This window comes from Panthera uncia, assembly GCF_023721935.1.
Source record: "Panthera uncia isolate 11264 chromosome A1 unlocalized genomic scaffold, Puncia_PCG_1.0 HiC_scaffold_17, whole genome shotgun sequence".
Classification (NCBI taxonomy): Eukaryota; Metazoa; Chordata; class Mammalia; order Carnivora; family Felidae; genus Panthera; species Panthera uncia.
This window is the reverse complement of record NW_026057577.1, coordinates 13,818,433-13,843,812: the sequence shown is the minus strand read 5'-3', so window position 1 is coordinate 13,843,812 and position 25,380 is coordinate 13,818,433. Positions and strand designations below refer to the sequence as shown.

The window sequence follows — 25,380 nt, the reverse complement described above, 5'->3', positions numbered from 1 at the left end:
CATTTTCAACTCAGTGCAGCAAAGATCCATTGAGTGTTGGCTGTATTGAAGATTCTGGGGGGTATGCGACAAAAAATGGAAGTTCTTTATGCTTATAATTTGGTGAGAGTGGAGGTGGAGACAGGATAATGTCATGTACTCTGTGACTTTGGTGCCTCATGCCCACCCTGCATAGAATTGATCGGGATTGGTTTAAGTTTAGCTTGTCTTATATCCCATTCTTTAATTTTTATATATCTTGTGAAGATCTATTCACCTGTTGGACACCAAGTCAGATGACAAAAGAACTTACAAAAAGAAGATCCTGCTGACAAATGACTTTGTCTCTTTTCCTAATCTTGATCCAAAGGGAGGGACAGATGGCAACTGAGCGTCAAGGTGGGTCTGAAGGTTGGCAAAGTCGAAGAATTATTTATTAATATTTCAACTTTTCAATATTTCACTGTACAGTATTTCAATATTTAAATTACCCAGCTTGAGGACCTACTGAGAAAACTCTGAGCTTTGTTTTTCACTTCTGCCAACCCATCATGAAAGAGTAGAATGAGTGTTCACTCTCTGTGACATAATACACTGTTAATTGCCTTCCTCAATATACAACCTAGTCATGTGAGATAAAGACTACATTTTCTAGCTTCCATCATGAGTAGCCTGACAGTGTGACTATGTACTGGCCAATGAGATGTAATGGCAGATTATGGCCGCCTGAGGGAATCTTAAAAGACACGTGGCAGGGCGCCTGGGTGGCTCAGTCGGTTAAGTGGCCGACTTCGGCTCAGGTCATGATCTAACAGTTCGTGAGTTCAAGCCCCGTGTAGGGCTCTGTGCTGACAACTCGGAGCCTGGAGCCTGAAGCCTGCATTGGATTCTGTGTCTCCCTCTCTCTATGCTCCTCTGCCTATCTCTATCTGTCTCTCTCAAAAACTAATAAAAATTAAAAAAAAAAACAAAAAAACAACACGTGGCACACCCCCTTTACCTACTTCTGTATGGTCAATGCGTGAACAGTTGCCTTAGGTCATGGGATGGCATTGAGACAGCTGGTGGAATGTTCATATAGAAGCCTCTGTACCAGATCGGGGAGCTATCACAGAATTTCCTTTAAGGGGGATAAAATAAAAATCAGTCTTTTGAAGGCCATTGTTATCTTGAGGTTTATGTCACAGTCTGCTGAACCCAATGCTAGCTGAATTCCTCCCACTCAGTCACCATTATGACCGTCCTAACGCCTGTATTTTTTATTTGTCCCCAGAGAAAGACAACCCAGATGTTTCTGTATGTCTACGCCCTGGGGTTTATCCATATATAAGCGCAAGCCATCAGACACTATTATGGCCAAACAGATACAAATAATTTTTTGTTTATTTGTGTGATGTGAAAGGAAAGGACTCAAGGGGAAAATGGAAGGAATTCTGGGATATTGGCTGGATACTTGAGCACTGGGAAGTGAGTTGGGGTTTATAGTTTCAGTTAGTAGTAGGGTTCTGATTTCACTGAAAAGCAATACCTTTGTGGATACAGGATTTCTCATGGAGGTGGCCATGTGGATGCCCATGTAGACCAGACACTAGATGTTTTAGTCTTGAGAGCTTCAGTGAAGATCTCTGCGCCTGAGGTTGGAAGGAGAAGTATGGTGGTGCCATATCTTGTACCGCAGGTCGAGAGCGTCAGTGACGAAAATAGACTAGCATTCTTTTTTTTTTTTTCTGGACACCATAGCTCTAGACTTCTTGTTTAAAAGAATGGAAGGGGAGGTAATCCAAGAAGGTGACTTTTTTGGATTTCTCAAAATGTTTGTTCTCCGGGGACATTGAGTCAGCTTTGATTCATTTTGGAACCCAAAGAAATGTTACGTTGCTTGCCCCTCATGGAATTATTCACACCATTAGTGTAGGATGGAATGTTCATGATCTCCTTTTCCTCTTTTCTCAAAGCCCACAAGATGTTTCTCCATTAAAAATGTACATCTCATTTCAACCTGCCAAGTATAAAGCATTTAGGATAAACATGTACAGTAGGAGATTAATTACTTAATAAATTCAACACATAAATTGAACTTATGCTTTGTGCCAGGCACTGTTATAGGTCATTGGGATTCATCAGAGAGCAAAGACAAATCCCTGCTCTTCTTGGAGCTCACCTTCTATCTGGTGGACAGACAGCAAACACAATACATTGCTAAATAGAGAATGCTAGAGGGTGATTTAGTAGGCGTCTCAGAGTGAGGAGACACAACATACTTTTGTTTCCTGGCTGCTTTAAACCCAGAGAGAGGCGAATCTGTCTGTCTTAGTGAAAATGTACCAGATGAGAGAGTACAATCCAGAGCATTTTAAGAAAATGACCCTTTGTAAGCTTACATGGAGAATTCCTGGAATTGTCCAAAACAGTACCCTTAGGTATTACTGAAAATCCTGCCAAAAGTAGCAGGTTTGAGAAGCAGACATCTGATCCCAAACATTTTGCAGCTTATAAACAGAGCAGCACATTGACAAGAGGTAAAGACATTAAAAATACAACAGATGAATGAATTTCTTGCTTTCCCGAGGCTAAGGACAGTGGTGAACTTGGGGTGTTAGTGACGGTCTCCAAGGAGAGAGATTGATTTCTGTTGGCCTTTGAAATTTTCCCTGTTACAGCAAACTTCCTGAAATGTGTGCAGATTGAGAACACTTTCATCTGGTTAACTAAGAGTGATTATGCTGTGTATTGGCTTTTCTATCGGTCCTGGTCGGTTCAGAGTGAGGATGGGCTTGGCAGCTGCTGTTGGGATGAATCTGCTGAATTTGGAGTGTTTGTCTCAGCAGGTGGCCCTGAGAGAAGGGGCTGAGGAGTAGATAACTAGATGTTATAAGAAAAGATAGAACCACTGACAGCGTGAGGATATAGGACAAGGATTAAGGGTCCCTCAAGTTCCCTCCATTTTGGACAAATGGAGGATGGAAAAGAAGGGCTGGTAAAGGCAAGAGCTGGGAAGGCATTATTTAATACGCCCTGAACTGAGCAGGACCAGGCCATGGAGAGGGTTCAAGGGATTTGTGGTTTCAAGGAAGGTTGGAAATGAGGGTTCTTCCCCTTGGAGTTGAGAGGAGGTGACTCGAGGGGGAGTTTTGACTCGGAACCGAGGGCTGAGTTGGAAGGATGACAAAGAACATTTAAGGGATTCTGAGGTTTATAGGCTGACTCAGACCACTGCCATAAAAGAGCATTTTCATCCATGCCTGAAGGGTTAAAAATTAGCTGGTAAAATAAAGTATATGCTCTGCTTTGACTGTGGCACAGTTTTTAAAGAGAGAGGTTGACTTTATCCTGGATGTGGGTGTCTCAGGTTATAAATGATCTGACGTATGCTGTCTGCACAGAGCAGGCAGTCTAAATGTTTCTGGATTTGGGGATTCAGAGTAGGTATTGAATCAGATCTGCAGTTCACTGTCTCACTTACTTTCTGCCGTTTTGTCCTCCACTGAGAAATCAGAATATGTTTTCTCTTGGCATAATACATGAAAACTTCACTTAGAACCCACAGATGTTGTTTTCTTGCCATTTTGTATGTTTGTGTGTGTGTGTTATAGTTATATATAGTATACATATATGCTATATATAGTTACAGTTATATATTGTATATTATTCTATATTATATAGTATGTGAATATATATAGTTATATACTGTATAATTCTATACTTATAGTGCCTGAATATATAGTTATATATGGTATATAATTCTATACTTATAGTATGTGAATATATATAGTCATGGTTATATATAGTATATAATTCTATATTATATAGTCTGAATATATATAGTTATATGTGTATATAATTCTGTACTTATAGTATGTGAATATATATAGTTATAGTTATATATAGTCTTTAACCATATGCTATATGGTATGTGAATATATATAGTTAGAGTTTTACATAGCATATAATTCTATAATATATAGTGTGAGTATAGTTTTATATAGTATATAATTCTATACTATATAGTGTGTGAATATATATAGTTACAGTTTTATATTGTATATAATTCTATAATATACAGTTATGTATATATAGTTATATAGTATATAGTGAATATATATAGTTATATATAGTATACAACTATAAGCTATACGGTATGTGAATATATATAGTTATAGTACCGTTATATACTATAGTATATATGTATAGTATATACAGTTATATATAATTATAGCCATACATATAAGAAACAAAGTGATAAGAAATATATATAGTTATATATATTATGTATATAAATTATATGTATGTATACATGTTTTATATGTTATATGTATATAAATATATAACTATATAATTATAACTGTATATATATATCCATATAGTGTTTCGTAACTTTAAAACATTTCATGTGCTTTTAAAAAGATTCATTTTACTCTTTAAACAGCTAAACTTACAGTTTGGAAATGCTATCACTAAGCAGCAGATGCTTGGTGTTTGAGCCACAGGATTTAAATTTTTCCCAATTCAGATGAGGTTTTCTGTTCAGGCTCCAGAAGTAGTTTTCCTTCTCTCTCTCTTTCTCGATCAGTGAAAACATAAATGTAAATACACACACATAAATATATACAGAGATATATATGCACTCATATATACACACATACATGTTCACATATCTACCTTTAAAAGACCAGTTGAACGTTGGGAACATTGAAGAAAATAGCCTCACTATGTTTAAATATGCTGCTTTGGAGCAATTTTCTAATGAAATAATTTGGCACGTTTTTTCACTAACCTTTTATCTGTCATCACTTTTTCTAATTTTAATATATTTCACACCCAGAGTTGGATTACCACATTTGATTTAAACTCACCCGATTTCCCTTCCTGGGGTGATTTCATGACTCTGGGAACTGAAGCTCTTGGATCAAAGCTTTGCTACATCTCAGCAGCTGTCTTAACCACTCTAGAGAGAGCTGTTTGAGTTCTTCCAAGCGCATCAAAGAGAAGGTGTTAGCTTGCCTTTCTCACCCACCCTGCTCTCAGAACATCTGTTTCTCGCCTCCCATATGCAAGACTCTAAAGAAAGTGTCGTAAGAGAGGGCAATTCTGTTGAGAGGGTATATGCTCTCCTGACTAGGACTTTTTCAATACTGAAGGATTTTCTTGCCATTTTGCTCTTAATAAGCTTGAGAGCAGCTCATAAATCATGTTGTACTGGCAAGGGTGCTAGGTAAGGAATCAGGTGGTCTTAATGACTGTCAGCTCTGCCGTGAGGTAGCGTTGTCCTTTTGGGCAAATCATGGGTTCTCTGATTCTCCATTTCTTTATGTATGAAAAGACATGGTAGGATGTAATGGCCTTAAATTTCTTTAAAATTTTATGATAACAGTCCATTTTTGACACCCTTATTATCATATTGATCTTACATGTATGGAGTAATATTTTGCCCTAAATCATTGCTGACTTCATTCCTAATAATTTCCTTGGTTTACAGTCTTTTTCTTTGTAAAAATTGAAATTACAAGTTTTGTGCATATAGTGAAAACCATTTGAACACATTTAAACAGAAGATTCATCCAAGTTTTGTTTTATTTATTTTATTTTATTTATTTTGTGTTTGCTCTAAATTTTCCTACTAAAGTATCTTTATCAGATGGCTGTTGAAGAGTTGTCATTACACATTTATGTGCTACAGTGTTGACAACATGATCATGAACATTCGCTATAATGTTACAAATTACCCTTTGAAATGAAAAATGTAAGGTCTTATGACTAACCACTGAGTGATTATTTTAATAAATGCAGATGTGATTTTCCAAAAAGTCTTATTAGTCGGACAGAAATAAAAAAGTCCTGAGAGTTCCCAGCTTGGGTGGAGTGTGAAGATATGGAAATGGGTCGGGGCTCCTGGGGAGGGTGGTGGGGGAAGGCAGCAGGGAACCCCAGGCATCCTTAACATTTTAAAGACGTGGTAGAGTTTGGTGACTTCTTTATAGGTTTTGGATAGTAGCCCTTTGTCCGATATGTCATTTGCAAATATCTTTTCCCATTCCATCAGTTGCCTTTTAGTTTTGTCGTTTGTTTCCTTTGCAGTGCGGAAGGTTTTTATCTTCATGAGGTCCCAATAGTTCATTTTTTGCTTTTAATTCCCTTGCCTTTGGAGATGTGTCAAGTAAGGAATTGCTGCAGCTGAGGTCAGAGAGGTTTTTTCCTGCTTTCTCCTCTAGGGTTTTGATGGTTTCCTGTCTCACATTCAGGCTCTTGCACTGTTGGTGGAAATACAAATTGGTGCAGCCACTCTGGAAAACAGTGTGGAGGTTCCTCAAAAAATTAAAAATAGATCTACCCTATGACCCAGCAATAGCACTGCTAGGAATTTACCCAAGGGAAACAAGAGTGCTGATGCATAGGGGCACTTGTACCCCAATGTTTATGGCAGCACTTTCAACAATAGCTAAATTATGGAAAGAGCCTAATGTTCATCAACTGACGAATGGATAATGAAGATATGGTTTATATATAGAATGGAATACTACTTGGCAATGAGGAAAAATGAAATATGGCCTTTTGTAGCAATGTGGGTGGAACTGGAGAGTGTTATGCTAAGTAAAATAAGTGATACAGAGAAAGACAGATACCATGTGTTTTTGCTCTTAATGTGGATCCTGAGAAACTTAACAGAAGACCATGGGGGAGGGGAAGAAAAAAAAAGTTAGAGAGGGAGGGAGCCAAACCATAAGAGACTCTTAAAGACTGAGAATAAACTGAGGCTTGATGGGGGTGGGTGGGAGGGGAAAGTGGGTGATGGGCATTGAGGAGGGCACCTGTTGGGATGAGCACTGGGTGCTGTATGGAAACCAATTTGACAATAAATTTCATATTAAAAAAAGAAAAATAAATAAAGACATGGTAGAGGAAGAGGAGACCTTAGACTGAGAAGAAGCATGAAGCAGGGGAGCAAGGAGGGAGAAACTTTCAAAAAAGAGAGAGTGGTCAGGACTGCAAAATCTTATAAGGAGGCAGTCTAAAATAAGGTTTTAAAAGGGTCTTTTGCTAGAAAGAAATCCACCCATGCTACAGTAATTGGGGTTTGCTTTAAGGATACTTTATGGGGTTTCAGGTAAATTCAAGAACAAACCCCAAACACAACTGGACAACAAAAGGACTAGCTGCTGGGATTTGGAAAGCCACCAGGAACCAAAGCTGTTCTCTCCACCCCTTTCCCAGGGGCCATCTCTAAGCAGCTGCTTAGTTATCTGTTCCCAGCCAACTCCTTTCTCTGTGGTTTCTTGAATATGGCCACAGTGGCCTCCTCACCAACTGCCACATGTCCTTTGATCTTAGTTCATATTCATGGGAGAGAGAACCTAGTCAAGCTCTTCTTTTTGAGTCTGTACACACATATCCCAAATTTCTGGCCTATCTTACGGGTTGGCTGTCTTTAGATCACATGCCTTCTCTTGGTTAATCCCTGGTGTCTGGGCTGGGGAGTTGCCTGGGGGAGTCTGGTGATAGAACATGTAGGTCTACTTGATAAAGCCTGTGGGCCATGGCACAACAGATACATCCTGAAGGGGTGTGGGCTGCTACTTTAAGTCCAAAGGAGAGGCTCGTTCAGCAGGTAAATTTATCAGCATGTCCAGTACAAGATCCATTTGATTTAGGGGCGCCTGGGTGGCGCAGTCGGTTAAGCGTCCGACTTCAGCCAGGTCACGATCTCGCGGTCCGTGAGTTCGAGCCCCGCGTCAGGCTCTGGGCTGATGGCTCGGAGCCTGGAGCCTGTTTCCGATTCTGTGTTTCCCTCTCTCTCTGCCCCTCCCCCATTCATGCTCTGTCTCTCTCTGTCCCAAAAATAAATTAAAAACGTTGAAAAAAAAAATTAAAAAAAAAAAAGATCCATTTGATTTAGCTACTGAATTGTACCTCTAATTTTGGAAAGAATGCTTTCCATAGAATGGTGTCAGGTGGCAATCAGATTGTATTGGAATGAGGAGTGAACAGGAGGTTACAAGCGAGCACAGTATTGACTATATATTTTTGCTGTATATAAGCGAAAGAAATAAAAGATGGAAGCCAAAGGAAGTATATAGACCTGATAAAGGACATTTTTAAAAGATTTAATGTATAAAAGTAATTTTACCTTTTTTTTTTTTTTTTTTTTTTTCTTGAATGGAATGAAGGAAAGGTTGAAGATACGTATAGAAAGAGGATGATGGATGTAGTGGAAGGATATATGTAAGATGGCAGGAGAGACCACGTATTTTGTGATATGGGAGGAAAAATGTATCAGCGACATAGGCTAGATTATGCTGCAATAACAAAAAACCCCAAAATCTTAGTGGTTCTTTAAAAAGGCTTAATTCTTATTCCTGCTACATGTTCTACTTTAATCTCTCATCATAGTTACCCTGATGGTGCCAAATACTTCTAGTTTCTGTCTGTGCCAGAGGGGAAGCAAGGTCTGGAGGGTTTTCCATTGTCGGTTAAATGCTCTGGCCCCAGAGCAACATGTGTCATTTCCCCTCACCCCTGGTAAGAACTAGTTAAGCCATCTCCCAGTACAAAGGGATGAGATACTGTGATCTTAACAAGTGCCAGAAAGGTGGATAGTTGGGGTGCTTGATGAGCAACCTAATGACTTCAAGAAATAAAGAAAATGATGAGATTGAATGCATGTAGCTCTGTGAGTGGTGCTGAGAAATCAAGGGAGTCCTGTTAGGCAGAAGGCAAGGTGTCCATGTACAGGGAGGGTGAAGGCCTAAAATAGTTGTTGGTGAGGGAGTAATGAGGTATGCAGAGAGGCATTGTAGATTATTCTTAAGAACATGACCGAGGATGGTGACACTAATCTGATTCCGGATTACTTTCTCTGGTAATATTCATGAGCCCAGATATGGATGGGAAATGTGGATGATTGGTTGATCCAGGATGGGGTTTTCTTGGACACGTGCAGCAGAAGGACATGTGTGCAAGGGAGTTGAGAATATTAGTAAGTATGTGGTTGAATGATGGGTCGTGTGATCTAGGCTAATAGGGAATTTCCTGAAAAGAAGAAAGGATGGTTGGATTAGAGACAATGGAGGAAAAGCAGAACAGGCTAAATTAAAAAAAAATATCCTTGCCTAAGCATCTAAGAATTATTTAAGATAGCAAGTCGGTTAGGATGCTTTGAGCAGGCATTTAGCAGGCAGCCCTATTTTCATGGCTGTCAATGATGAGGGCTTTTATTACTCGCTTACTAAAAAGTATGGAGATAGACCATCTGGAAATAGGCCCAGTGACTCAGTGATATCATCAAGGACCCAGGTCCGTTTCATGTGTCCACATTGCCAGCCTCCGTGTATTTGCATTCCTTCACAGGCTTGTTACTTCATAGTTGCAATGTGGCTGCCACAGTGCTAGTACCATATCTCCACACAAAAACAGGAATGGAAGACAGAAGATGAGAGATCTTTGTCCTTGCATTTTTCTGTGTATCATGAATAAAATACTTTATTCATCCCTTTATGTCTGTTAGGTCAGAAGGAGACACATGCCCACCTGTAGACCAGCTACTGGCTGAGAGCAATGGGATTTCCCTGATGGATTTCAGGTGGATCGTTGCTCATTCCATGAGACTTGGGCACATGGTTGCTTGAACAACATTGGGGTTATCTTATCAAGGAGGATGGGACAAACCCCTACTAGAGAACTAATAGTGAGTGCCACAAATAGGGATCTCCCTTGCTGGTAAACGACAAGACTGCATGTCCAGGGTATAAAACTACTATCATTGCTTATTCAGATTAAAAAAAAAAAGTATAGATACAAGCTTTGAGCCAGCTAAGAAATTCTCACCAAGGGGAAGACATAGTAATATCATGTAAAATTTGAATTTATTTTATACAAGGTTGATTTAACCCCTCAGGACACCTACTGTTTCTTATGTGAAGCTTGTTCTTTGCAAGAACTTCCGCTGGCCGGCTTGCTCTAAGTCAAAATGGCTACCACAAGCCTAGTAAAAGCCTGCCATCATGGAACTAACAGTTCCAGAATAGTAAATGTTCACTAGTCTAGATTGTTCTTTCAAAAACCTAATGTTTCCTGGCCTTTCATGTAGTGCTTTACAAGTTTTGCGACCTGTAGTGAGGGATAGAAAATTAGTTTGCTCTGTTTTACTTCTTCCCAGTTTGAATAGGAACAGTACCAAATTTACCAATATTGTTCCATTCAACAGACATTCATTTTGCAATTTCAGTATGAAAAGCGGTTTTTAGGTGCTCCTTGGTATGTAAAAATGAAAGACCCACAGGGCCTGCTCTCAAGGAGCTCCCATCGTTGCTGCTAATGCTGCTTTAATGACCTGGTGGGTGTAGGTAATTATTTGAGCCCGCCTTTCTCCACTCCCTGAAACGCTTAGTTTTTAAAGACCCAACATATTCTTTGGGTGTGCTGCCATATCTTTTTTCATATTTTTTGTCTCAATGCTTGATCTGACTGCAGCTTGTTTGTTGGAAAAGCTGAATGTTTTCTTATCCAAGAACTTGTATCATCTCAATCACTGTAAAATTGTTTGTTTTCCATGGTTCATTCTCTCTTCATGGGATTTCTGGTTGTGAAACTGAATAGTGACTTAAAAGATCACATCCTATACCCTGAGTCTGTAGGTTGCTTCTTTAATGCCCCTGATCTTTGAGTTTATGAATCCTGTCTCCTGGGGTCTGAGAAAAATGAGTGGGACTCTGGGTCTTTACTGTGCAACCCACCAGGATGCCCACCATGTATTCCACCTCTTGGGAAGGGCTCGAAACCAAGGATCATGCTAACCGTGCACTTGATGAACGATGGACTGAATTTTATTTTATTTTATTTTTTATTTTATTATTATTTTTTTCAATATATGAATTTATTGTCAAATTGGTTTCCATACAACACCCAGTGCTCATCCCAAAAGGTGCCTTCCTCAATACCCATCACCCACCCTCCCCTCCCTCCCACCCCCCATCAACCCTCAGTTTGTTCTCAGTTTTTAAGAGTCTCTTATGCTTTGGCTCTCTCCCACTCTAACCTCTTTTTTCCTTTCCCTCCCCCATGGGTTTCTGTTAAGTTTCTCAGGATCCACATAAGAGTGAAACCATATGGTATCTGTCTTTCTCTGTATGGCTTATTTCACTTAGCATCACACTCTCCAGTTCCATCCACGTTGCTACAAAGGGCCATATTTCATTCTTTCTCATTGCCACGTAGTACTCCACTGTGTATATAAACCACAATTTCTTTATCCATTCATCAGTTGATGGAAAAGGCTCTTTATCATTTATCATTTAGGCTCTTTCCATAATTTGGCTATTGTTGAGAGTGCTGCCATAAACATTGGGGTACAAGTGCCCCCATGCATCAGTACTCCTGTATCTCTTGGGTAAATTCCTAGCAGTGCTATTGCTGGGTCATAGGGTAGGTCTATTTTTAATTTTTTGAGGAACCTCCACACTGTTTTCCAGAGTGGCTGCACCAATTTGCATTCCCACCAACAGTGCAAGAGGGTTCCCATTTCTCCACATCCTCTCCAGCATCTATAGTCTCCTGATTTGTTCATTTTGGCCACTCTGACTGGCGTGAGGTGATATCTGAGTGTGGTTTTGATTTGTATTTCCCTGATGAGGAGCGACGTTGAACATCTTTTCATGTGCCTGTTGGCCATCCGGATGTCTTCTTTAGAGAAGTGTCTATTCATGTTTTCTGCCCATTTCTTCACTGGGTTATTTGTTTTTTGGGTGTGGAGTTTGGTGAGCTCTTTATAGATTTTGGATACTAGCCCTTTGGACTAAATTTTAAAAACAGATGCTATATTTGAAAAACTAATTCTAAAAGAAAAAAAAGAAAGAAAAATGAATTCTAGCTAATTACATATAGGGTTTCTGAAGGCTGCATATATGGATATAGGATCTTCCTCTGGGCACCTACAGCACTAGGTACATTGCTTTTTCATTGCTTTCTAGTTGTTCAGTTTTCTATGTCTTCCCCAAATATTAAATTATGACAGCAGCTGCTGTTTTCCTTGACTGTGAGGTGGACACATTTGCCATTATGTCTTTTATGCTGTGTTCTGAGAGCCTCACATGCCATGTTTCAGCATTATTATTTGTTCACAATTAGCCTTTTGCTCATGGAGTGAATTTGTGATTCACTGCCCCAACTCATACTTTCCTCACCCCAATTTCTAGGCCAAATCCAAGGATAATTTGCTACCTTGGCATAATTTAATAAATTATGTAATGAACTAATGAGGTTACTCCATTCTCTCCTGGATCACTAGGGTCCACAATTCCATCATGGAAGAACTATTCCATCTTTCAGTTTGGGCTGCTGTAACAAATTACTGTAGACTGGGTGGCTTATGAACAATAGAAATATATTTCTCATAGTTCGGGAGGCTAGAAGTCTAACATCAAGGCACTGGCAGATATGGTATCTGGTGAGAACCAACTTCCTGGTTCAAGGATGGCTGTCTTCCTGCTCACATGGCAGAAAGACATAGCTCTGGTCTCTTCATCTCCTTATAAAGGGCTTCACTGTCATGGCTTCATCACTTCCTCATGGACCCACTTCCTAAAACCATCACATTGGGAGTTAGACTTCAAATACAAGTTTTGAAGGGGTATAACTAGTCCATACAACCCCACTGGATTAAGGCATTGCCTTCTGTTATTACTACTTCTGTAACATTCCCGGAGGCTAACCCATTTGCCTAAGACAGATTATACTGGTTCATTGTGCTTGCTTCCACTGGCCATGGTGATCTATAGTCTAACCGACCCATGGCTCCGTGGGCCAGAGTTGTGGGTTATTGCTGTGCTGGTTCTGGCCCTTGGCCAATTTGTTGTGCATAGTCAGACCATTGACTGTCAACATAAAGCTCAGCGAGTAAGGGAGAAAAGCTTTGCTGTTCATAAGGCATATGAAGCCACCTTCTCCACTCCCTCTATCCACCCCTCCCATAAGTGTTTAGTCGACTCTGCCTCCAAACCTCCCTCCTAGATCAACTATCTTTCTGAGAAAATGATGTTTCAGAATTTTAGCACATTTAAGTCTAAATGATATGGTTTGAAGGTAAACATATGTGAAAGTTTGCTCTACCTTGTGCAACAGCTGTTTATGTGAAAAATTATTTGTCAGTTGAAGTTTTGGAAATGTAAGTGTGTTTTAAAGGCTCCAAGGGAAATTTTTACTTAAAGGAATCTAGGAGTGAGGCTCCTAGAAAGTAAAGACTCCATTTTTCTGGGATACAAATAATCACAAACTGTTCTGTGAATTTGGAGTTTAGAGGGTTTCTCTCTCTGTCTCTGGATTTTCATTTTTATGGGTGATATTCTGTGTGCACAAACTGAGATTGTGTTCTTATCACACCATTGGGGGTTATGTTCAAATCATGAAGCAATAGTTCACAGTACAAACCTGAGTTAATGCTCAGACTTAATTAATGAATCCATCAAACTCTATTTCTGTCTCTGTCTCTCACACATGCTAAAACACACACACACACACACATTTGTGGCATAAATATAGCTATAAATTATACTGCATTTGAAGTGTGGAAGGAAGAGAGGGACTGTTTAATTAATTCTGACTACAGAAGGAGGCGGAGAAACTTGAGGAATTTTGAAGAGTGAAAGTCATAATTGACAAAATGATTTGCAGATCTTGATAGGAATTTTCTCTGGGGACTGTTTTGTCTCTCAGTTATAGCTAGTTTGAAATTTTTTTAGACGGAATGTGAATTTCTTTTTTAAACCATAATGACTCCGGATTCTCTTAGCACAGTTGGTACTATCACTTTGTGCTTATGTTTCATCTACCCAGGGGAATTTATCAAGGAGTCAAAACCTATTTTTTTTTAACAGGTCTTTTTGCTAGACTACAGTGATGTTTCTATTAAAAACAAAACATATATGGGCAAGTACATTTAATCTCTGTGTATTCTGAAGTTGCCTTTTCTTTTTGATGTTCACTTTGTTGTATTTAATAACCTAATTGCTCAGACTATTAAAGAAACTGGAAAAGGAGGATGGTTTTATATTCCAGGTCTTTAGACATCTTGCTGTATTTTTCTGCTTCCAGATAGCCAGGGGATCTTGGCTTAGAAGGAGGAACTTGACAGATGACTGTTGTCCATCTAAATGAAATCAGTAGCATGTTGTGGCTGAGCACAACTTCTCCTGACATAGAATTTGATTTGTCTCTTTTAAGCAGATTGCACAGGCATAGAACAATGCAAACAATACCTAAGCAGAGGGTATCAGTTGTATGTCTCCTGCAAAGAACACAATTGCTGCAGAATGGGGAAGATTCTCTCCATAGTTGCTTTGTATCATCTTAGCCACCTGGCTTTGAATTCTTCATAGGACATAAAACCCAGAAACTAATGAGAGTATTCAGATTTGTGCTGTATTCCACTTGTGGCAACCCAGAGCTTCTGATAGATCTGATAACAATCAAACTTCTCATGGGAAATCCCAGCGTTTATGGATTTTGCTAAGCACAGCTATAAATAATATTAATTATGTGATGGTGGTCACAGAGGCAGATCACTTCTGAAGTTCTCATTTTCTTTTTTTTTTTTGATTATTTAATTTTATTTTAATTCCAGTTTGATTAACACACAGTGTTATACTAGTTTCAAGTGTACAATATGGCTATTCAACAATTCTCTACAACACCCAGTGTTCATCATGACAAGTGAACACCTTAATTCCTATCACCTATTTCACCCATCTTCCCATCTACCCACCCTCTGGTAACCATCACTTTGTTCTCTAGAGTTAAGAATATCTTTCTTGATTTCTCTCTCTTCCTTTGTTTTGTTTCTTAAATTCAACAGATAAGTGAATTCATATGGGATTTGTCTTTCTCTGACTTATTTCACTTAGCATTATACTCTTTAGTTCATCCATGCCATTGCAAATGGTGAGATTTTATTCTTTTTTTATGACTAAATAATATTCCCTGGTGTGTGTGTGTGTGTGTGTGTGTGTGTGTGTGTGTATATATATATATATATATATATATATGTACATTACATATTCTTTATCTGTTTATCAGTTGATGGACATTTGGCTTGCTTCCATAATTTGGCTATTGTAAATAATGATGTTATAAAGATAGGGGTGTAATAAAAGGATGTAAAATGTGATACAACTATTTGAAATGTTAAGGGAAGAGGAGTAAAATATGACTTCAAAATTAAGTGAATATCAGCTGAAAATAGACTGCTGTATGCAGAAGATGTTATATATAAACTGCATGGTAACCACAAATTAAAAAACAGTAACAGATGAGCAAAAAATAAAGAATAAGGAAGCCAAGTATATCAAGAAAGCCAGCAATCCATGAAAGAGAAATAGAAAAAAGGATCAAAGAAAAACTATAAAAACACCCACAAAACAAAAAAAATCAATAATTACTTTGAATGTAAATGGACTAAATGCTCCAATCAAAATACATAAGGTGTCAGAATGGATAAAAAAACAAGACCCATCTATATGCTGCCTGCAAAAGACTCATTAAAGACCTAAAGACACCAGCAGATTGAAGTGAGGGGGTGGAGGAACATTTGTCATGCAAATGGATGTCAAAAGAAAGCTGGAATACCAATACTTATGTCGGACAATTTGGACTTTAAAACAAAGTCTGTAAAAAGAGACAAAGATGGACACTATATAATAATAAAGGAGACAATCCAACAAGAAGATATAACAATTCTAAATATATATGTACCCAACATGAAATCACCCAAATACATATCATGGTTAATAACAAACATAAAGGAACTAATTGATAGTAATACAATAATAGTAGGGGACTTCAACACTTCACTTACATCGATGGGCAGATCATCCAAACAGAAAATCAACAAGGAAACAGTGGCTTTGAATAACACACTGGACCAGATGGATTTAACAGATATATTCAGAATGTTCCACCCTAAAATAGCAGCATACACATTCTTTTTAAGTACATATGGAACATTCTAGATCACATATTAACACAAAACAAGCCTCAACAAATTAAAAAAGATTGAAGTCATACTATGCATCTTTACTGACTGTAACGCTATGAAACTAGAAATCAGCCACAAGAAAAAAATCTGGATAGCACATAAATACATACAAGGTAAATAATCTGCCATTAACCAATGAATGGGTCAATCAAGAAATCAAAGAAATCAGAAAGAACATGGAAGCAAACAAAAAAAAGCAGTTTATATGAGGGAAGTTTATAGCAATATAGGCTTACATCAAGAATCCAGAAAAATCTCTGATAAACAACCTAACCTTACACCTAAAGGAGCTAGAAAAAGGACAACAAACAAAACACAAAGCCAGCAGAATGAAATATAAAGATTAGAGCATATATAAATGATACAGAAACTAAAACACACACACACACACACACACACACACACACACACACACGAACAGATCAATGAAACTAGGAGGTGTTTCTCTAAAATTCTCATTTTCTTCAGTGACCATAGAGTAAGGGAATTATTTTACATCATTCTTTAACAAGATATTAGTCTAATCCCAGTGAAACTACAAATATGATAATGGAATATTACAAACTAATGGGAAAGCAATAGATTAGTTCACAGTGTTGGGGAAATCAGTTAAAATTAGTCTCCTCTTCCACCTCATATATCAAAATATATCCCAGGAAGGTTAAAGAGTTTACTGTAAAATATGAACATAGAAAACAAACAGAAGGACATACAGGTGATTATCTTCTTCCATTTGGGCTGCTATGGCAAACTGGGTGGCTTAAACAAACAACAGACAGTTGTTTCTTACTGTTCTGGAGGCTGGAAGTCCAAGATCACAGCACTGGCAGGTTTGTTTTCTGGTGAGCCTGCTTCCTGGTTTATAGATGGCTATCGTTTTACTGTGCCCTCACATCCAGAGAGAAAAAGGGGCCTCTCTCAGGTCTCTTTTATGATAGCACCTAATCTTGTTCCTGTGAGCTCCACCTTTATGACAAAATTGCCTCTCCATGAACCCATCTCCTAATAGTATTATATTGGAGGTTCGGGTTTTAATATATGAATTTTGGGTTGACATAAACATTCAGTCCATTGCATGATTAAACTAAAGGATCAGATTTCAAAGCATGAAAACCAGTAGAAGAAATAATGGAAGAAAAATTGCTTTGTTTGACATTAACATTTGACTTGCTTTGGAACCATGGGAAGATGGCCTCTAACAAGTGTGAAGTCTACTTAATTTCTGAGCTGTGGATGAGCTTCTGTGTTGAAACTTTCAAGGGTATGATTCTCAGAGCCATGGCTGGTGGACTTAATAAAGGTAATGTGCATGCCCTGGACTATGAGCTGGGAAAAAAGTCATGAAGTAGCCTTATAACTTTGTTGTAAGTCTACGACTTTTTGAAATTGTATGGGAGTAGCACAAATTGTGCTCACTTCAATATTCTTAATGTGTTCCTTCCACTTCTCTCCTACTTTCCCTATTAGAATAACGTGTCACAATTCAGTATCTTTGAAAGTACAACAGTGAAGAGTGAAAGTGGAGAGAGGAGAAGAGAAAGCATAAGAGGAGAGGAAAAAAGAGGAAGAAGGAATGAGGAGCAGGAAAATGGGGAGGCAGCTCCTCAAAATGAGGTTGGGAAAACAGACTCAAGGATAAACAAGCAGGAGAGATGGAGAGTATGTGGAGTACTTAGGGGTAGAACTAGAATCTTCATTTCAGTCTTTGACATGACCTTGTGGTCCCACAGCTAGGAGCTAGATTCCTCACCTACCTAATACCTCTGTGTGGGACCCTGTGACCCTTGGTTCTGTTCTTTGTTGCCAGTGTGTTGCAGGTGTGTCCTCCCCTCTTGGCATTCTTGGTTGGCACCCCTTTATTCATCTTTCAGGACTTGGGCCTCTTCTGTATTAAGGCCTGAGTTTCCCCTGGACATTCCTCCTTGGCTAAGTTGGAAAACTTTTCTTCTGTACAGACCCCAGACACTGTCCAGCTCTGATCTGTGTCAGCTGGTCTTCCAAAGGACACCGATATTCCTGATGTCATACATTTCTCCATTTCCCTCAATTTGCAGTCTGTTGCTGGTGTAGCTTGCACTTTGCTCTGGTATTGGCCTCTTAGAGGGATTCTCTGATGCCTTAACAGATTTTGTGGAGCAGAAGCCTTCTTTACCTCCAGGTTGACAGAGGGTCTTGGTTTGTGTGGTCACAAGTCAAGCATTTGGTTTTTTCTTTACAGCTTGGTTCAGATTGCCATCCTACTTCTTCCTATTACAGCTCTGTCTACAGGGCTGTAAATCAGCCTCCTGAAGAGTTGGAAACTACCTGGCTCTATTCCTGAGAACCTAATTTGCCCTCTAGTTATGTTATCCTACCGCCCTAAGTGACTGCAACCCTGGGCAATGGCAGATGGTAGTTAGGGAATTGGGTGGCTTCTAGGTGACTGGTGTCCATCAGGGCCAACTTACCTATGCTAGAGATTGAGGGAGCTGGTGAAGAACAAGGTGTTATCTATCCAGATAGCTAATATATGTAATTAGCTGGTAATTAGCACTGTTGATTTGGTTTGAAAAATTTTTACAATGTCACAGGTTGTTTTAGCTAATTAATATTCTTCGACTTTGGCTACAGTATCTGGTGTGAACTAGCTGTGCTTGAGAAGGTCATGGTCATACGGTGCAGTGGTGTAGAAGCACTTGCTCTTGGGTAGAATTGATGAGACTCTAAATAGAATTTCAAGACCCAGTTTCAGTGTCAGTCTTGAAAATTGCCTTTTTGAAAAATGCCTTTACCAGTTGGGCACACTTACATTTCCAACTGCTTTCCATTATGGGCATGTGCTTTGTATTGTCTTTATTCTTCAAAAGACAAAAGCTACCTGCCTAGTATTTTCAAACTGGCTGAGAAGCTGAGGTGAAGTTAGATCAAGGGACATTTCCCTTGAACAGAAAGCTGGACAATTGTCCTTGAAGATTGCCAGCTGAGTGTGCAAAAACCTAGGCTGGCCAGGGAGGGCAGTTGTTTCCTTCTCCAGGATTGTATAACTGGCCCACGTAGAGTAACTCAGAGGTTCTATCTACTTCTTTCTGGCCCTCTCCATGCATTTTGATTTTGCTTCCTTTTGCTGTTTGCCTCCCCCCTCCCCCCTCCCCCACTTTCTAACATCCTGTGTTCTCTTGTGAATGCCTCTGTCTCTTGTGGTAGGCTTTTTGATTTCTTAAGTGTGACTTGTGAAACTTCAAGACCATGGGTCTTTAGTTATGACTTTGCTTTGATCTTGGGCCAATGCTTTTCTTCTGAAAGGATCTTCTGGTATAAATACATTAAAACTGGGAAGGGATCCTCCCCACTTTGACATGGTGAAGACAAAGGACTGCTCCTTCCAGAAACCGAGATTCCCAAGGAACCCTGATTGGCCTCCTGTTCTGAAGATTGCTGTGGCTCTTGAACCACAGTGGCTCAAGTACCCACCTCTCTGTATTTAGCAGAGTCTAAGCATGTCAGAAGGATGAGCTGCATTGGGTAAATCACATAAAAGACAAAAGTCTGGAGGCCAGGAAGGGATCAATGAATAGAAATTCAGGATATAATTATGGCTCTTGTTTTTGTGAGAGGAAAAAAATAGGACAGTGTTGGCTGGAAAATTAAAAGCTCTCATACTTGGAAAAGTTCTCCAAGGTAGGCAACTGATAATGATAGCACCCCATATTTAATTCACTTGAAAATGAAATCTGTATAATAGTCACCCTCAGAGTCTGGGGTGTTTGAAATTACTTGTGGGGCTCATATTCTGAAAATGTACCAGTTGATATCTCTAATTTCTTTAAAGATTTGGTTTGCTAATAATTTGTTTTTTAAGCCATCAGCAAACACACGTGTGAAAAGACAGTATTTTAAAGAAGGTAAACATATATTGAGTGACTAAATATGATACAGCTGCAAAGTTCCATATTGTGACATTAGTTGGTATTACTGTTGTGTGGCACAAGTAAACTAGTTTTCAAAGTGTGGAGTTAAAACTGGTCTGAAGTGTGGAGAATTTTGTCTGCTGTTTGATTTGTATGAGTAGATTATAAATTCCTATCAGAAAACAGAAAGAATGCTGGAAATACGAAGTTAAAACTGAAGCACAAATTATGCTAAATTTGAGGTACAGGTTATGTGGATGCTAAATAGGATGAAGGAGATGTTCAGAGACCCAGACATGGCCATGAATGACTGACTGTTATGTTGCTCCTTAAAGTAAACATGAGATGATCAGAAAAATCTCACAATTTTTTTTTTCTGAAGTTGTGTCTGTAGTTTCCCATTATACTTTAAAGTATAGAAATATTATTGGCTCCTGAAACACATTCTTTTTGGCAATGTGCATCTCTGAGGCATGCTTACATGTATTTATCATATTAAATTCATGTTTAAATTGTTTTTGCATCTCAGAGATATATTTCAATTATCCATCACACCCCCATTTCCCTCATGTTGCTCAAATGTCAAATTTGATTCTACAGTTGTAAATTTCTATGTAGTAACTTACAAGCAAATATAAACATACCTCGGAGATAGAGTGTATTATCAAAACTCATTAATTTGTGGGGCGCCTGGGTGGCTCCGACTTTGGCTCAGGTCATGATCTCGTGGTTTTTGAGTTTGAGCCCTGCGTCGGGCTCTGTGCTAACAGTTCAGAGCCTGGAGCCTACTTTGGATTCTGTCTGTCAGTTTGTCTGCCTCTCTCTGCCTCTCCCCCCACTCAAAACTAAATATGCACTTTAAAAAGTTACAAATATCTGCTCGCATTTTGTCAGTTGCCTTTTAGTTTTGTTGATTGTTTCCTTTGCTGTGCAGAAGATTTTTATCTCGATGAGGTCCTAATAGTTCATTTTTGCTTTTATTTCCCTTGCCTTTGGAGACATGTCGAGGAAGAAGCTGCTATGGCTGAGGTCAAAGAGACTGTTGCCTGTGTTCTCTAGGATTTTGAGGGTTTTCCGTCTCACATTTAGGTCTTTAATCCATTTTGAGTTTGTTTTTGCATATGGTGTAAGAAAGTGGTGCAGTTTCATTCTTCTGCTTGTTGCTGTCCAGTTCTCCCAACACCATTTACTGAGGAAATTCTTTTTTCCATTGGATACTCTTTTCTGCTTTGTCAAAGATTAGTTGGCCATACATTTGTGGGTCCAAGTCTGGGTTCTCGATTCTATTCCATTGGTTTAGGCATCTGTTTTTGTGCCAATACCATACTGTATTGATTCCAGGTTTGTCGTACATGCTAAAGTCTGGGATTGTGATGCCTCCAGCTTTGGTTTCCTTTTTCAACATTACTTTGGCTATTTGGGGTCTTTTGTGGTCCCATACAAATTTTAGGATTGTTTGTTCTATCTCTGAGAAGAATGAGAGAATTTTTTGCAAATGACGTGTCGGATAAAGGGTTAGTAACCAAAATCTACAAAGAACTTACCAAACTCAATACCTGCATAACAAATAATCCACTGAAGAAATGGGTAGAAGGTATGAATTGATGCTTTTGCATAGCAAATATCCAGGTGGCTAACAGACACATGAAAAGATGCTCAATATCACTCATCATCGGGGAAATACAAATCAAAACCACACTGAGATACCACCTCACACCAGTCAGAGTGGCTAAAATTAACAACTCAAGAAACTACAGATGTTGGTAGGAATGTGGTGAATCTTCTGTGTGCTGTTGGTGAGAATGCAAACTAGTGCAGCCACTCTGGAAAACAGTGTAGAGGTTCCTCAAAACATTAAAAATAGAATTACCACGGGGCACCTGGGTAGCTCAGTCAGTTGAGCGTCCAACTTCAGCTCAGGTCATGGTCTCACGATTTGTGAGTTTGAGCCCCATGTCGGGCTCTGTGCTGACAGCTCAGAGCCTGGAGCCTGCTTCGGATTCTGTGTCCCCCTGTCTCTCTGCCCCTCCCTAGCTCACACTCTGTGTCTCTCTCTGTCAAAAAATAAATAAGTATTAAAAAAATTAAAAATAGAATTACCTTAGGACCGAGCAATAGCACTACTAGGAATTTATCTATAGGATACAGCAGTGCTATCAACAATAGCCAAATTATGGAATGAGCCCAAATGTCCATCACTAGATAAGTGGATAAAGAGGATGTGGTTTATGTATACAATGGAATACTTGTTGGCAATGAGAAAGAATGAGATGTTGCCATTTGCAACAACTTGGCTGGAACTGGAGGGTATTATGCTAAGTGAAATAAGTCAGTCAGAGAAAGACAAATATCATATGTTTTCACTCATATGTGGAATTTGAGAAACTTAACAGAAGACTATGGGGGAAGGGAAGGGAAAAAATAGTTACAGAGAGGGAGGCAAACCATAAGAGACTCTTAAATACAGAGAATGAACTGAGGGTTGATGGTGGGGGGACAGGGAGGCAGGGAAAATCTGAGATGGGCATTGAGGAGGTCACTTATTGGGATGAGCACTGGGTGTTTTATGTAAGTGATGAGTCACAGGAATGTAGTCCTGAAGCCAAGAGCACACTGTGTATACTGTATTTAGCTAAGTTGACAATAAATTATATAAAAAAAAATTTTTTTTAAATGCATTAATTCGCTTAGTAGAAAGAAATCAACTGTGATGTCAATTCCATTGCCTGTCCCAGGCTAAACTGCTCATTAGCGATCAGTCTTTTGCTCATTTCAGGGGAATAAGTTCTAATTCAGAGAAGTTGTAGTGACTTGGTGTCTGTCTCAGCCTAGTGATAGGCATGCTGTCAGCTAGAAATGCTTGAGGCACTTGCCTGGACCTGTGTTACTTGTGGTGAGCTCCACAGAATTTTCCTGGACAAGAACCAAGGTTGGGTTGGCCCTGTGGTTCTCGTGTTTTCAGGATGCACCTCAAGAGCAGTCGCCAGGGAACTTGGAGAAAGCAAGGTTTATTACTCATGGATCCTATGGGGAACATGGCATGCCTCAACACCACGCAGCAAGGTTGAAGTCAAAAGGGAAAAGAGGGAGGAAGCTTGGAACTGGGATTCTGCCTTTCTTAGCATCAAGGGTTGGGGTACCTAGAGTTTTGAGGGTTTACTCTTTATTAGTGAATTTAAAACATAAGAGCAGGAATTAGGGAGCAAGAAGGCAGAAGTGGAGTTGCACAAGTGCTCAGTTACATAGGCTATCCAGGGGCTTCTAAAAGGGGAACTTCTTGGATAGGGGTTGCCTTGTTTCGTATCTAGTTGGCTTGCTATTAGGTATTTCCTCTAGCTGGCAGTATGTTTATTTGAGATGGATATCTTTGAAACGGATGCCTCGGCACTCAAAAGCTTAATGTTAGGAACCTACATTACACTTGATGACAGACAGGATTGCCACAGGAGAACCTAGCTCCATGCCCAGCCCTCTTGAATGGCTACTAAAATCTGCTGCCCTTTCCATAGTACATACATTTTCAGTTTTTTTTTTTGGGGGGGGGGGATTTTTATTAAAATACATTCTATTTGGAATTTCAAAGAAAAATGAAAATTAGAATGCATTTTTAAAATGAGAGGATGCTAACTTGCAAGTTATGTCATTATGACTAAACAATTTCATTTTGGGTTGAAGCTCCGATTTAAGCTTGGCAGGAGTAAACCATGGCCCAGGTAGATGATCAGTGTGAATAAATCATATATGTTGCTTTTTGGCATGACCTTTAATGGGAGAGACAAGGGGTTTATCAAACATCTGAAGGGCAGAAAATTCAATTTAAAAACTAATTCTTAGGAGGTCAGCATTTTCCATAAAATCCCCTGTACCTTTGCCTTTATGAGTCTGACTAAGAAGGTGTTCTAAATTCATCTATTTTGTGAGAGAAGTCTCATCTGTTAAGGTGAAGAATGATTTTCCTGCCCACTTCTTTGCCAGTTTTCATAATAGCTGTGGCAAAGAGCCTGCTGGCAGGCAACTGGTAGTTCTATGAATGGGCTTTATTTTTTAATCAGAAAACTTGTGATCCTTGACAGGTGGACTCCAGCAGCTTGGTGTTTGATGCATATACTTGAACTAAGGAAGACTGGATTTCACTCACCCAAGAGAAAGAAATACTCTAATCAGGGCTCCAGTGGGGATTGATGTTCAGGAAGCTTTTATTGTGTGGCACTGTCACTTACTTGTGATTTTGCATGAGGAAAGGGAAATGTATATGGTATGAGCCTAAAAACTGTGAGGGCAGAAAATGCAGGATTCTTTCCTTTATTCTACCTTGTACTGCAAGTACCCAGTGAAACCTGTTTCAGTTGATTAAGATGCACAGCCACACTATGGAATATTTGATTCGCAGACATTTCACTGCAATCTAAATTTCACCTTCTTTAACGAAAAGCCTTGTACAAGATCTGTTGGATTGAATAGCAAACCAGTCCCAGTCTTGACCGAGAGCCTTTTATGTGCATAAGGGCAGAGAACTGTTTGAATATACTCAAATCCATTGGTTTGTGTATTTCAAAAGAGAGAATTGTGTGGTACGTGAATTATATCTCAATAAAACTGTTAAAAAATAATTTCAAAGACAATTCTCATGCAAACATCTATCAAGTAAAGAAATTTAACATTTATTTATTTGTTTTCATAGTTGCTGTCTCCTTACATCAGTTGATATTGGTTTTCCATTTTCTGTAGTCATGTGAAACTTTTTTTCAAAGAAATCTTGTTTAGTACAACCAGTGGGCAATATGAAGAAAAATACTATGGTAGAATACAGATAACTGAAGTTTGGGAAACCCAGAATACGCATGATGTATCGTTTGGAGTTCATTTGCTTCCGAATGCAACCATTTTCATTGCTTTATTCCTTCATTTAGTTGTTTAGTTTCTTTAAAAAAATTTTTTTAAGTTTATTTATTTATTTTGAGAGAGAGAGAGGCAGAGAGAGAGGGAGATAGAACCCCAAGCAGGCTCTACACTGTCAGCACAGAGCCTGATGCAGATACCATGAGATCATGACCTGAGCTGAGATCAAGAGTTGGATGCTTTGCCGACTGAGCCATCCAGGTGTCCCAAGTTGTTTAGTTTCTTGACTGCCTACCATGCATCAGGCTATGTGCTAACTTCCTTTCTAGAGCTCAGTGTGTAGTAGACGTGGTAGGGCAGACTAAGTACCTTCATCAGACTAAATCCCGAGATGCAGGGTCCCCTGTTTTGGGGAAGATTGGTTGTAATTTTTAGAAATATGTGACTAATAGGAAAGAGAGTAAAATTATCAGGGAAATAAACACAGATGGAAAACACTTTAAAGTATAGGTGTGCTTGGTTTTATATTGCTTCGCTGTATTGTGCTTCAAAGGCATTGTTTTTCTTTTCTTTTTTTCCCTTTCTTCTTCTTCCTCTTCTTCTTCTTCTTTTCTTCTTCTTCTTCTTCTTCTTCTTCTTCTTCTTCTTCTTCTTCTT

General features: G+C 39.0%; 1 long non-coding RNA gene across 1 annotated transcript in view; it reads left to right on the top strand.

The window, feature by feature from the left end:
• LOC125934842 (uncharacterized) overlaps positions 1–25,380 on the top strand; it is a 67,946-nt gene that overhangs the window by 24,060 nt on the left and 18,506 nt on the right. Inside the window, exon 3 of the long non-coding RNA XR_007461540.1 lies at positions 247–378. This is a non-coding gene — a long non-coding RNA (uncharacterized LOC125934842). The remainder of the gene's footprint in view (positions 1–246; positions 379–25,380) is intronic.